The sequence below is a fragment of the Myxine glutinosa genome, chromosome 12, assembly GCF_964187855.1.
Source record: "Myxine glutinosa chromosome 12, kmMyxGlut1.1, whole genome shotgun sequence".
NCBI lineage: Eukaryota > Metazoa > Chordata > Myxini > Myxiniformes > Myxinidae > Myxine > Myxine glutinosa.
Window position 1 is genome coordinate 54,347,059 of NC_136272.1, and position 13,120 is coordinate 54,360,178.

General features: G+C 42.5%; 1 protein-coding gene across 1 annotated transcript in view; it reads left to right on the forward strand.

Annotated features, from left to right (window-relative positions):
• The window catches only part of LOC144888525 (uncharacterized), a 416,118-nt gene that overhangs the window by 90,601 nt on the left and 312,397 nt on the right, over window positions 1-13,120 (forward strand). The window lies entirely within an intron of this gene.

The window sequence follows — 13,120 nt, forward strand, 5'->3', positions numbered from 1 at the left end:
TTAGAGATAGATTAAATCCCCCAGAATTAGAGATAGATTCATTCCCCCGCAACTAGAGATAGATTAAATCCCCCAGAATTACAGATAGATTAAATCCCCCAGAATTAGAGACAGATTAAATCTCCCAGAATTAGAGATAGATTAAATCCCCCAGAATTAGAGAAAGATTAAATCCCACATAATTAGAGAAAGATTAATTACCCCAGAATTAGAGATAGATTAAATCCCCCAGAATTAGAGATAGATTAAATCCCCCAGAATTAGAGATAGATTAAATCCCCCAGAATTAGAGATAGATTAAATCCCCCAGAATTAGAGAAAGATTAAATCCCACATAATTAGAGAAAGATTAATTACCCCAGAATTAGAGATAGATTAAATCCCCCAGAATTAGAGATAGATTAAATCCCCCAGAATTAGAGATAGATTTAATCTCCCAGAATTAGAGATAGATTAAATCGCCCAGAATTAGAAATTGATTCATTCCCCTGTAATTAGAGATAGATTAAATCCCCCAGAATTAGAGATCGATTAAATCCCCCAGAATTAGAGATAGATTAAATCTCCCAGAATTAGAGATAGATTAAATCCCCCAGAATTAGAGAAAGATTAAATCCCACATAATTAGAGAAAGATGAATTACCCCAGAATTAGAGATAGATGAAATCCCCCAGAATTAGAGATAGATTAAATCCCCCAGAATTAGAGAGATTAAATCCCACATAATTAGAGAAAGATGAATTACCCCAGAATTAGAGATAGATTAATTACCCCAGAATTAGAGATAGATTAAATCCCACATAATTGGAGAAAGATGAATTTCCCCAGAATTAGAGATAGATTAAATCTCCCAGAATTAGAGATAGATTAAATCCCACATAATTAGAGAAAGATTAAATCTCCCAGAATTAGAGATAGATTAAATCCCTCATAATTAGAGAAAGATGAATTACCCCAGAATTAGAGAAAGATTAATTACCCCAGAATTAGAGATAGATTAAATCTCCCAGAATTAGAGATAGATTAAATCCCCCAGAATTAAATCCCCCAGATTAAATCCCCCAGAATTAGAGATAGATTAAGTGCCCCAGAATAAATCCCCAGAATTAATTCCCCCACAATTAGAGATAGATTAAATCCCCAGAATTAAAGAAAGATTAAATACCCCAGAATTAGAGAAAGACTAAATCCCCCAGAATTAGAGAAAGATTCAATCCCCCCAGAATTAGAGAAAGATTAAATTCCCCAGAAGGAGAGATAGATTAAATCACCCAGAATTAGAGAAAGATTAAATCCCCCAGAATTAGAGATAGATTAAATCCCCCAGAATTAAATCCCCCAGATTAAATCCCCCAGAATTAGACATAGATTAAATCTCCCAGAATTAGAGTTAGATTAAATCCCCCAGAATTAGAGAAAGATTAAATCCCACATAATTAGAGAAAGATTAATTACCCCAGAATTAGAGATAGATTAAATCTCCCAGAATTAGAGATATATTAAATCCCCCAGAATTAAATCCCCCAGATTAAATCCCCCAGAATTAGAGATAGATTAAATCCCCCAGAATTAATTCCCCCACAATTATAGATATATTAAATCCCCCAGAATTAAAGAAAGATTAAATCCCCCAGAATTAGAGAAAGACTAAAGCCCCCAGAATTAGAGAAAGATTCAATCCCCCCAGAATTAGAGAAAGATTAAATTCCCCAGAAGTAGAGATAGATGAAATCCCCCAGAATTAGAGAGACGAAATCCCCCAGAATTAGAGAAATATTAAATCCTCCAGAATTAGAGACAGATTAAATCCCCAGAATTAGTGAAAGATTAATTCCCCCACAATTAGACATAGATTAAATGCCCCCGAATTAGAGATAGATTCATTCCCCCACAATTAGAGATAGATTAAATCCCCCAAAATTAGAGATAGATTAAATCCCCCAAAATTAGAGATAGATTAAATCCTCCAGAATTAAATCCCCCAGATTAAATCCCCCAGAATTAGAGATAGATTAAATCCCCCAGAATTAATTCCCCCAAAATTAGAGATAGATTAATTCCCTCAGAATTAGGAGACAGATTAAATCCCCTAGAATTAGAGAAAGATGAATTCCCCCACAATTAGAGAAGATTACATCCCCCAGAATTAGAGATAGATTCATTCCCCCGCAACTAGAGATAGATTAAATCCCCCAGAATTACAGATAGATTAAATCCCCCAGAATTAGAGACAGATTAAATCCCCCAGAATTAGAGATAGATTAAATCCCCCAGAATTAGAGAAAGATTAAATCCCACATAATTAGAGAAAGATTAAATCCCCCAGAATTAGAGATCGATTAAATCCCCCAGAATTAGAGATAGATTAAATTCCCCAGAATTAGAGATAGATTAAATCCCCCAGAATTAGAGATAGATTAAATCCCTCAGAATTAGAGATAGATTAAATCTCCCAGAATTAGAGATAGATTAAATCCCCCAGAATTAGAAATAGATTCATTCCCCTGCAATTAGAGAAAGATTAATTACCCCAGAATTAGAGATAGATTAAATCCTCCAGAATTAGAGATAGATTAAATCCCCCAGAATTGCAGATAGATTAAATCCCCCAGAATTAGAGAAAGATTAAATCCCACATAATTAGAGGTAGATTAAATACCCCAGAATTAGAGATCGATTAAATCCCCCAGAATTAGAGATAGATTAAATCTCCCAGAATTAGAGATATTTAGATCGGACGAACCGATCGAACCCATCTATGAGACTATGGACTCTCCCGACGCTCCCATCGCCGAAAGTCTACCGACCCTCCCCTCACCGAGTCTACCAGGGCCCGACGACTTGGCGTTACACCCTTCGTCACCCGACCCTGGTTGACACCGCTAGGGGCGCGACTATAAGACCCGCTGCTGCGGACGGTGCTCCGAGACTTCTCCTGTGACACGTTACATCTGGTAGACTCGCTAACGGTACGCCAGCATAGAATATTCAGCTTGCTTACATTGCTTACATTGAATGTTATGAATGGTCCCATGTGATGCCATATCTTATGCTTATTGCATTTCCTGCATTACAGGATGATGTCATGATCTAAATGGAATTAAACCAGAAGTTGGACTAAAGTTGTGTGGACCTGATTGGTTTTCCACAACACTCAGGTGGATCGACGACAACCGTTGACTACCTGATGGTGCGTAGGCGAGATATGGGGCACCTCCGGGACACAAAGGTGATCCCGGGGGAGGAGGCTGTTTCACAGCACCACTTGGTTGTCTGCGACATGAGGGTGAAAGGTGCGAGGAGAGCTCGGCGGGTGAAGTACCAACCGAGAATGAAGGTGTGGAGGTTGAAAGAGGTGCCAGTAAGGGAGGCATTAAAAGAGAGGCTGAGTAGGGTAGAGGCTGATGTGGTTGAGCTTGAAAGTGATTGGATGTCAATGAAAGATAGTCTGTTGGGAGCCGGTGGTGAGGTATGTGGATGGACAAAAGGACCACCGAGGCACTTGGGAACATGGTGGTGGGATGATGAAGTTGGAAAGAGGATTGACGAGAAGAGGAAGAAGTTCAAGGAGTGGCAGAAGGCGAAGGGTACGGGAGCAGAAAAAGCAGAGCATGAAAGTTATAAGGCAGTCAAGAAGGCTGCAAAGAAAGAGGTAGCAAAGGCTATAAGGCAGCCAAGAAGGCTGCAAAGAAAGAGGTAGCAAAGGCACAGGAGGCATGCAGGAAAATGTTCGGAGAACGCTTGGATTCGGAAGAGGGTCAGAGAGCGGTATTCAGGATTGCAAAGCAGATAGCGAAAGAGAGGTGTGATGTGATGGGGGTGAGTTGCTTGGGACAAATCGTTGTGGACCCAGATGGAATTAAAGGAAGACGGAAGAGATGTATGGAAATGCTGTTGAATGCAGAGAATGAATGGCATGGCAACATAGAGAGTAACCCAGTTTTAGGACCGGCAGAGAAGATAACTGAGAAGGAAGTTGAGGAAGCGATAAAAGCAATGAAGAGTAGAAAAGCAGGAGGGCTGACGGGAGTTGTGGGAGATGTGTTGAAGGCAGCAGGAAGTTGGGGTGTGAAGAGAATGACAGAGATCTGTAATCTGGTGGTGAAAGAAGGCCGCATTCCAGTGGATTGGGAACTGAGTACCCTCGTCCCTCTATACAAGGGGAAAGGTGACCCTCTGGAGTGTGGCTCGTACCGAGCGATAAAGTTATTGGAGCATGGAATGAAGGTATTGGAAAGGGTGTTGGAGAGGAGGATAAGGAAGAAAGTGCAGATCGACGAAATGCAGTTTTGGATTTATGCCAGGAAGAGGAACGACAGACGCGCTTTTTATTGTGAGGCAGTTGCAGGAGAAGTACATGGAGAAGAGGAAGAAGCTGTTTCTTGGGTTTGTTGATCTGGAGGAAGCATTCGATAGGGTTCCACACGAAGTATTGACACGGGCATTGAGGAAGTTAGGAGTGGAGGAATGGTTGATCAGAGTAGTGATGGCAATGTACAAAAGAGCGCGTACAGCTGTAAGGATGAAGGATGGGAACAGTGGTGAGTTTGAGGTGAAGGTGGGAGCGCATCAGGGGTCGGTACTAAGGTCACTACTATTTGTAGCTGTGATGGAGGTGCTGGCTCAGAACGTAAAGGAGGGGTTTTTTTGGGGGGGGTGGGGGTTTGTTTTTTTGTTTACAGAATCGAGGCTTGTGAAAGAGCTAACATTTATTTCACAAACAAATCTAACAAACAAAATATATAAAAAGAGGGAGCAGTAGACAAGATGGGGAGAGAAGGGGAAGCACACAAACACAACATTTGAGAGCAGGGACATCGGGAGATGTGTGGGAGGGAGAGGGCTTGGGGGGAGGAGGCGTGGGAAGGGGGGGGGGGGGTGGGAGAAGTATAAAACACAAGTACACCAAGGACTTCCAGCACAGAAGTTGGTATTTCAAAAAAGTGGATTTGGGGTGAAATTAGCAGGGGTAGAAAAGATCAAGGTTTTGGATGGGGGAAGATAAGAGATGGTGGTGAACAGCTGTTTTAAAGACCTGGAGGGAGGAGTGGGATTGAAGAGAGTGAGGGAGTTTGTTCCAGAGGCAGGAGAAAAGAGGAATGAAGGAGTGAAGGTGAGCAGAGTCTTGATTTTGGCAGTTTAACCATAAGAGGGTTGCAGGCAGATCTTGTGCGACCTGCAGGAATATTTGGGGGACAGAGCCCAGAGACAGCTGGGAGGGCAAGGCCGGAGAGGAGTCGGTAGAAGACGGAAAGACCACCAACCTGCCGGCGGTGAGTGAGTGAATGGCCCTTGGAGTTAGCTTCATCGCGGGAGATTCCAATGATTCTGAACGCTTTGGTTTCAACCGCGTGAAGACGAGCTAGGTGTGAGGCAGGAGCACCAGCCCAGAGGGGAGTGTAGTATTCCATTGAGCTGCAGATGAAAGCCTTGTATGTGGTGAGGAGCTCAGGTGTGCCAAGGAAGGACTTCGCACGACGGAGGATGCCCAGTCGGCGGCTGGCTTTGGAGGCCAGATTTGAAATGTGGTTTTCCCAGGAAAGATCATGGCAGATAGTGAGACCCAAAAGCTTGAGTGACATAACGTCGTGGAGAAGTTTGTTGACAAAGTACATGGGAGGGTTGTCCGGACGGTCTTTTCGAAGAGACATAGTGATAGTGTGAGATTTTTCAGGATTGAAATGTTCCACTTGTTTGCCCAGTCTGTGATTTTGTCGAGGTCTGCAGAGAGTGAGGAGGCTGCTGCCTGCCTATCTGAAGGAATAGGTATGGAGTGGCAGAGAGTAGAGTCATCAGCAAAGAGATAGAGAGGATTTTCCAAGAGAGTCAGAGAGATCATTGATGAAGACCAGAAAACGCACAGGGCCCAGAACACTGCCTTGGGGAACTCCAGCCTGAACAGGAAGAGGAGATGAGATAAACCCATTCAGGGCCACACGTTGACTACGACTAGAGAGGAAGTCCGCCAGCCATGCGTGGAGATTTCCATGGATACCAAAGGAGGAGAGTTTGGTGAGCAGAGGGTGGTGCCAGACCGTGAGTCCCAGTGAGTCGCAGAAGTCCTTTGCTGAGGAGCCATGGCTTGTGATAGAGGTACCCACACCCAGCCAACTGGCATGGTGACAATTGAAATCACCACATATGAGGAAGAGAGAGTTGGGATGGGTAGATAGAAGTTGGTCCATATTATCAGACAGCGAGATGTATATGGAGTCATCACTGTTTGGTGGACGGCACAACACACATATGAACAAAAGGTGGGAGCGAAGGGGAAGCCGTAGCCAAAGGTATTCCTGGGGGTGAGGTGGAGAGAGGGCAGTGCAGGGCGAGTGAGGAAGAGTTTTTTTTATAAAGATAGCAACCCCACCTCCAGGACATGGCTCAGGTCTAACCTTCCTGGAGGTGCGAATAACCTGGGATAGATACCAAGGAATCAGAGACACCATGAGGTAGGAAAGTTTCTGTTAAGCAGATCACGTCTGGTTTGTCAGAAGCAACCTGTATGGAGAGATCAGTCAAGTTTGAGCGAAGGCCCCGGATGTTTGAGGTCCATACCGTTAATGAAGAGGAAGGGGGAGTGAAAACATTTTGCTACCTCGGAGACATGTTGAATGTAGAAGGTGGATCAGACTCAGCAACGGTTGCTAGAGTGAGATGTGCATGGAAGAAGTTTCGGGAACTGAGTGGCGTGCTGATGAGGAGGGTAGTGTCGTTGAAGCTGAAGGGAAAGGTGTATGCTGCATGTGTGATAAGTGTTATGATTTATGGGAGCGAGACATAGGTAATGAACGTAGAGCAGCAACGAAGGCTGGAAAGGGTGTAAATGGGAATGGTTCGGTGGATGTGCAGAGTATCGTTGAGAGAGAGGAAGACAAATGATGAATTGCGAAAGATGATGGGAATAGAGCCTGTGATTGATGCTGTGAAGAGAAACAGGTTGAGATGGTTTGGTCATGTGTTGAGGAAGGATGAAAGTGACTGGTTGAGAAGAGTGATGGAAATAAATGTAGAAGGAAGTAGAGGACTATTAATGGTCAGTGCCATGAAACTTTCCAAAGTGCATGTGTGAGACGCTTGGTCTCCTTCAAAATGATGGAGAATGGCATTTTGCATTGACAGATGCAGATTGCAGAAGCAATACAAATGTGCCCACAAATCAGGGAGCTCTTTGTGACCCTCCTACTCTACTCTTTTGAAACCCTGCTGACCCAGTTATGGTCTTCGACCATCACCATATGCACTGGTGGGATGACTTTCTTCCTCGGGTTCCTCAATAAGCAAGCTGATCATCAACTCCTGCGTGCAATGGTATCGCTGGACGTTGAGCATCGCCTTCAACACCACGACAGACAACTTTCTGAGTTTCATCTGCCAAATGTCACAAATGATTTGCGTGCAACAGTGCAAGCAATCAATGGAAATATTGCACAACCACAACTGCCAATGATTATTCAGGAGGAACTTGAACTTGCTTATGATTTTAAAACTTTGAGAAACATTGTAAACCAACGCTTGCATGGCCCAAATGCACTTCTACCCTCTCAACGTGAGGTATATGTATATGACACTGTTATAGTTGCTTTACAGAAAAAGGAACCATTGGCTATCTTCCTGGATGCAAGAGGTGGGACAGGTAAAACCTATACACTGAACACTCTGCTAGCTGCTGCACACACCCTGCACAGTGACAAAATGAATGTTTCTCTAGCTGTTGCCTCAAGTGGTATTGCGGCTACACTTCTGCTGGGTGGACGTACATTTCATTCCAGGTTCAAAGCCCCCATCATGGTCACTGACTCAACAACATTATCAATATCGATATCTCACCAAAGTGTTCTTGCTGACCTAATTCGTAGAGCAAACCTTATTGTATGGGACGAGGCTCCAATGAGTCACAGGCACCTACTTGAGGCACTTGACCACCGTACATTACGAGACATCACCAACCAAGACATACCTTTTGGGGGAAAAGTAATAGTTCTCTGCTGGACACTTTAGACAGGTGCTTCCTGTTATTAAACATGGATCACGTGCCCAGATTGTCAATGCCTCTCTGAAATATTCTCTGTGTTGTGGCAACATTTCAAGATATTCCACCTTACCGAGAATATGCGTGTGCTTATGAATGGACATTGGACATTATAAAAAATCGAGGGAGTTTGATCGTTGGCTACTACAACTTGGCAACGGACAGCTACCCTACAACAATGAGGCATGCATTGAAATACCAGAGGAAATGTGCATGCAAATTGACAGCACCTCACGTGAAACAATCAAGTAGATCCATGAGTGAAGTCATTGACTGGGTCTTTCCTGACTTTCACCGACACCACACAGATCATAAGTGGATGGCAGATCGTGCAATATTAGCACCAAATAACACATTGGTGGATACCATCAACGAGGTCATGTCAGATACATTTCCTGGAACACCAACACTTTGTCAAAGTGCAGACAAGACGGTAAATGATGATGATGATGACGATGCCACACGTTTGCCAACTGAATATCTCAATTCCCTTAACATTGCCGGAATGCCACCTCATCAACTCTCACTCAAGGATGGCATGCCGTTAATCTTGCTCCGCAACCTCAACGCGAAGCCAGGACTCTGCAATTAAATGGGACACGGTTAATCGTGAAAGAAGTTATCTGTGGCCGCCTCCTAAAGGCTATTATTGCTAATGGTGACAATGCAGGTCGCAGTGTGTTTATCCCTCGCATCACTCTTCAACCTACAGATGGGATTTTCCCATTCCATTGGCAACGACGTCAGTTCCCAGTGAGAATTGCCTTTGCCATGACCATAAACAAGAGTCAGGGGCAGAGTTTGTCTAGGGTGTGCTTGTGGCTAGAACAACCGGTCTTCACATATGGTCAACTGTATGTAGGATCATGACGCGTTGGCCACCCTGACAATATTCGTTTCGCTATCAAGCAGTTGCCTCACCTTCCAAGAACTGCGACATGTTGTTGTATTGTTTACAGTGAAGTGTTATCACTATCCTGAACTTAAATTGCTTATAAAGATGTAACATCACTGATATTACAAATAAATTTGAGCAGAAGAAATGTTTGCATTATCATTGGCTTAAATCATGACGACACAACAACTCATATAGTCATTATCCTAAGTTCAAACAAACTTGTGCCTCTGCAGCGATGTATAGTGAGGCAAGCACAGCATCCCGATCCACGCTATTCGATTTATGTCAACATATTTTATCTATCTTTTATATATATATATATATATATATATATATATATATATATATATATATATATATATATATATATATATATATATATATATATATTGTTGTGGATATGAGAATGTTTTTTTTATTTTATTGTTGTGGTAAAATGTTGTTGTAAAAGGTTGTTGTAAAATATCACCCCTCCTCCCTCCGTTTGTGGTTGTATAAAGGTCAAAGGGCGTTCCCGTAGTTAGTCCATAAAACATACATGCAGGACACGATATATCTTTTTTGACAGTTATATCCTTATTATGTGTATTAGTGTAAGGCTGTGTCTTCCATTAATTGAAATACTCCATTGCACCAGTGAAAGAGAATAGATCCCCTTTCCTTCCCATCCCCAAAATCTCCCTTTCCTTCCCATCCCCAAAACCTCCATTTCCATATTACATCCCCTCTCGTCACTGCTGAGCCCTCGATTCCCAATCACCTCCCCTCCAATAACCGCCATTGACCATGTGCTTTGAGTCGGAGAAGAAAGGCGTGTCTCCACCTCGTCAGAGGGGAGGAGGGGCGCGCCCGCCCGTCGTCATCCAGGGCGGAGCCCGAGGGTCGCGCGACCAACCAGGGCCGAGGTGAGCACCCCGATGGGCGTGTCCAAAACGCCGGCGGCGTAATCGCTGGAGGCGCTATAAAAGGCGCAAACGGAAGTGGTCACAGTGAGTTGGTCGGAGATGCACTTTGAGTTGGTCACAAGGAGTTGGTCTGAGTCGGTTGCCAGAGGAGGGTCAGTGGTTGCGTTGGTTGCGGTGGTAAGGAGTCGGTGGTCAGTTGGTTGCGGTGAGGAGTCGGTGGTGAGGAGTGAGAGAAACAAGAAAGAGTTGAGGGTTTGGACCAGACGAGTGGGACAAGGCCTGGCAAAGCACGCGACGTAAACAGCAGCCAAAACAGCAGCGTGGGGCCTGGCCTGAACGGCGGCTGCTAAACGCGCCGGTTGTGCTGCGGGACCCCCTTGGACCTCCCTCTCCCTCCAGCCATCCACATCCTGCCATTACTGCAATTCCCCGCTTGAGTCAGTGTCTTTTGTTTGTTCTGTCCTGGGTTAATTAAGCTGTATAAGTTAATAATTGCACTGTGTCTCTAATCCTTCTGTATATTATTTTATTATCTTTCCTTCTCCTTGGTTACTTTGAGCATGTAAATAGTAGGAATAAATTTAGTGGTATTTCCAACCTTTTTGTCTTCTGCTTCTTCTTCTTCACATCCGTGTCGCCTTTGTCTTTTCCCTATTGACTAGCTGTGGTGCCATCCGGCCAAAGTCCTGGGTGAATCGGGTGAGTCAGGGATCCTGTTAGGTCGCGGCAATACCAAACTGCTCGGTAACTAACATCTTAAACCGCGATCAGTAACAATATATATATATATATATATATATATATATATATATATATATATATATATATATATATATATATATATATATATACATACATACAGGGGGCTGCAAAAGTAGGTATACAGTTATGAAGAAAAAAAACGTGCGCACAAAACGTATTTTATTGATTATACAAGCATATCAATAATAACATATCAATAATAAACATATCAATAATAAACATATTAATCCCTCAAATGTCCCTCAAAACTATTTCCCTCAAAATCCCTCAAAACTATTATAATACTGGTAATACTGGTATAATCCTTACTGTATACCTACTTTTGCAGCCCCCTGTATATATATATATATATATATATATATATATATATATATATATATATATATATATATATATATATATATATACACACACAGCATATCTATAAATATATCTGTGCAGTGTCTTGTCACTTGTCTTGTCTTGTCACTGAATTACTACCTCAAACTTTTGTAAAATCGTACGAAACTTCGGGTATGAACCTATCTCTCCTGTGTGTGTCTTCAAGGGTCTTTGTTTTGAAATTTTTTGAAAAAACAACTTTTGTTGAAAAACAAAAATTGAAAAAGATGTATTTTTTCAACTTAAGTATTCAACTTCAATTGTTTATGAAATGTAATATCACGTATATGACAAAAACATTTATGCAAAATAATTGTTTGTTATGATTGGTGTCCACCATGACAAAACAGCAACTCAGGCACACTTGGTCATCGATTTATATATCTACATATCTGGGCAGTATCTGTGTTGTCACTGAACTACTCCCTGAAACTTTTGTTTCCGTGGTTGTGAAGTGTTTTTAATAACGTGGTGGTGGTTTTGAATCATGTGGTGGTGAGGTGTTTTGAATTACGTGGTGGTGAGGTGTTTTGAATTATGTGGTGGTGAGGTGTTTTGAATTACGTGGTGGTGACTGGTGAGGTGTTTTTAATTACTTGGTGGTGAGGTGTTTTGAATTAAGTGGTGGTGACTGGTGAGGTGTTTTTAATTACTTGGTGGTGAGGTGTGTTTAATTACGTGGTGGTGAGGTGTTTTGAATTAGTTGGTGGTGAGGTGTTTTAAATTAGGTGGTGGTGGTGAGGTGTTTTGAATGACTTGGTATTGAGGTGTTTTTAATTATGTGGTGGTGAGGTCTTTTGAATTACGTGGTCGTGAGAGGTTTTGAATTACGTGGTGGTGAGGTGTTTTGAATTAGTTGGTGGTGAGGTGTTTTAAATTAGGTGGTGGTGAGGTGTTTTGAATGACTTGGTATTGAGGTGTTTTTAATTATGTGGTGGTGAGGTCTTTTGAATTACGTGGTCGTGAGGGGTTTTGAATTACGTGGTGGTGAGGTGTTTTGAATTAGTTGGTGGTGAGGTGTTTTGAATTAGTTGGTGGTGAGGTGTTTTAAATTAGGTGGTGGTGAGGTGTTTTGAATGACTTGGTATTGAGGTGTTTTTAATTATGTGATGGTGAGGTCTTCTAAATTACGTGGTCGTGAGGGGTTTTGAATAACGTGGTGGTGAGGTGTTTTGAATTAGGTGGGGGTGAGGTGTTTTGAATTAGGTGGGGGTGAGGTGTTTTGAATTAGGTGGGGGTGAGGTGTTTTGAATTAGGTGGGGGTGAGGTGTTTTGAATTAGGTGGGGGTGAGATGTTTTAAATTACGTGGGGGTGAGGTGTTTTGAATTACGTGGTGATGAGGTGTTTTGAATTACATGTGGATGAGGTGTTTTTAATGATGTGGTGGTGAGGTGTTTTGAATTACGTGGTCGTGAGGGGTTTTGAATTACGTGATGTGTTTTGAATTACATGTGGATGAGGTGTTTTTAATTATGTGGTGGTGAGGTGTTTTGAATTACGTGGTCGTGAGGGCTTTTGAATTACGTGGTGGTGAGGTGTTTTGAATGACGTGGGGGTGAGGTGTTTTGAATTACATGGTGGTGAGGTGTTTTGAATGATGTGGTGGTGAGGTTTTTTGAATTACGTGGTGGTGACGTGTTTTAAATTACTTGGTGATGAGGTGTTTAAATTAGGTGGGAGTGAGGTGTTTCAAATTATGTGGTGGTGAGGTGTTTTAAATTATGTGGTGGTGAGGTGTTTTAAATGACGTGGTGGTGAGGTGTAATCGTCCCAAACTTCCAGTCTGCAACTACCCCTCCCCGATGTATGTGCTGAGGGGTTCTTTCTTGAAAAAAAACATTCAACCGAAATTGCCTATAAAAATGTAATATCACAAACACAACAAATACATTTGTGCAAAATAATTGTTTGTATTATGATTGGTGTAAATCATGACAACACAGCAACTCAGGTGCAGTCATTATCCTCAGCTAAAATAAGAGCCTGTTCCTCAGTAACGACACTCGGCGAGCCGAGCCAAGCTAGTATATATATACTAGTGGGGTCACCCGTGGGAATCCCACGGGCATGGACGTGTGTGACATTTCGACATATTGAGTTGGATGCTGCACCTGTTTCACAATAACACACACACACACACACAC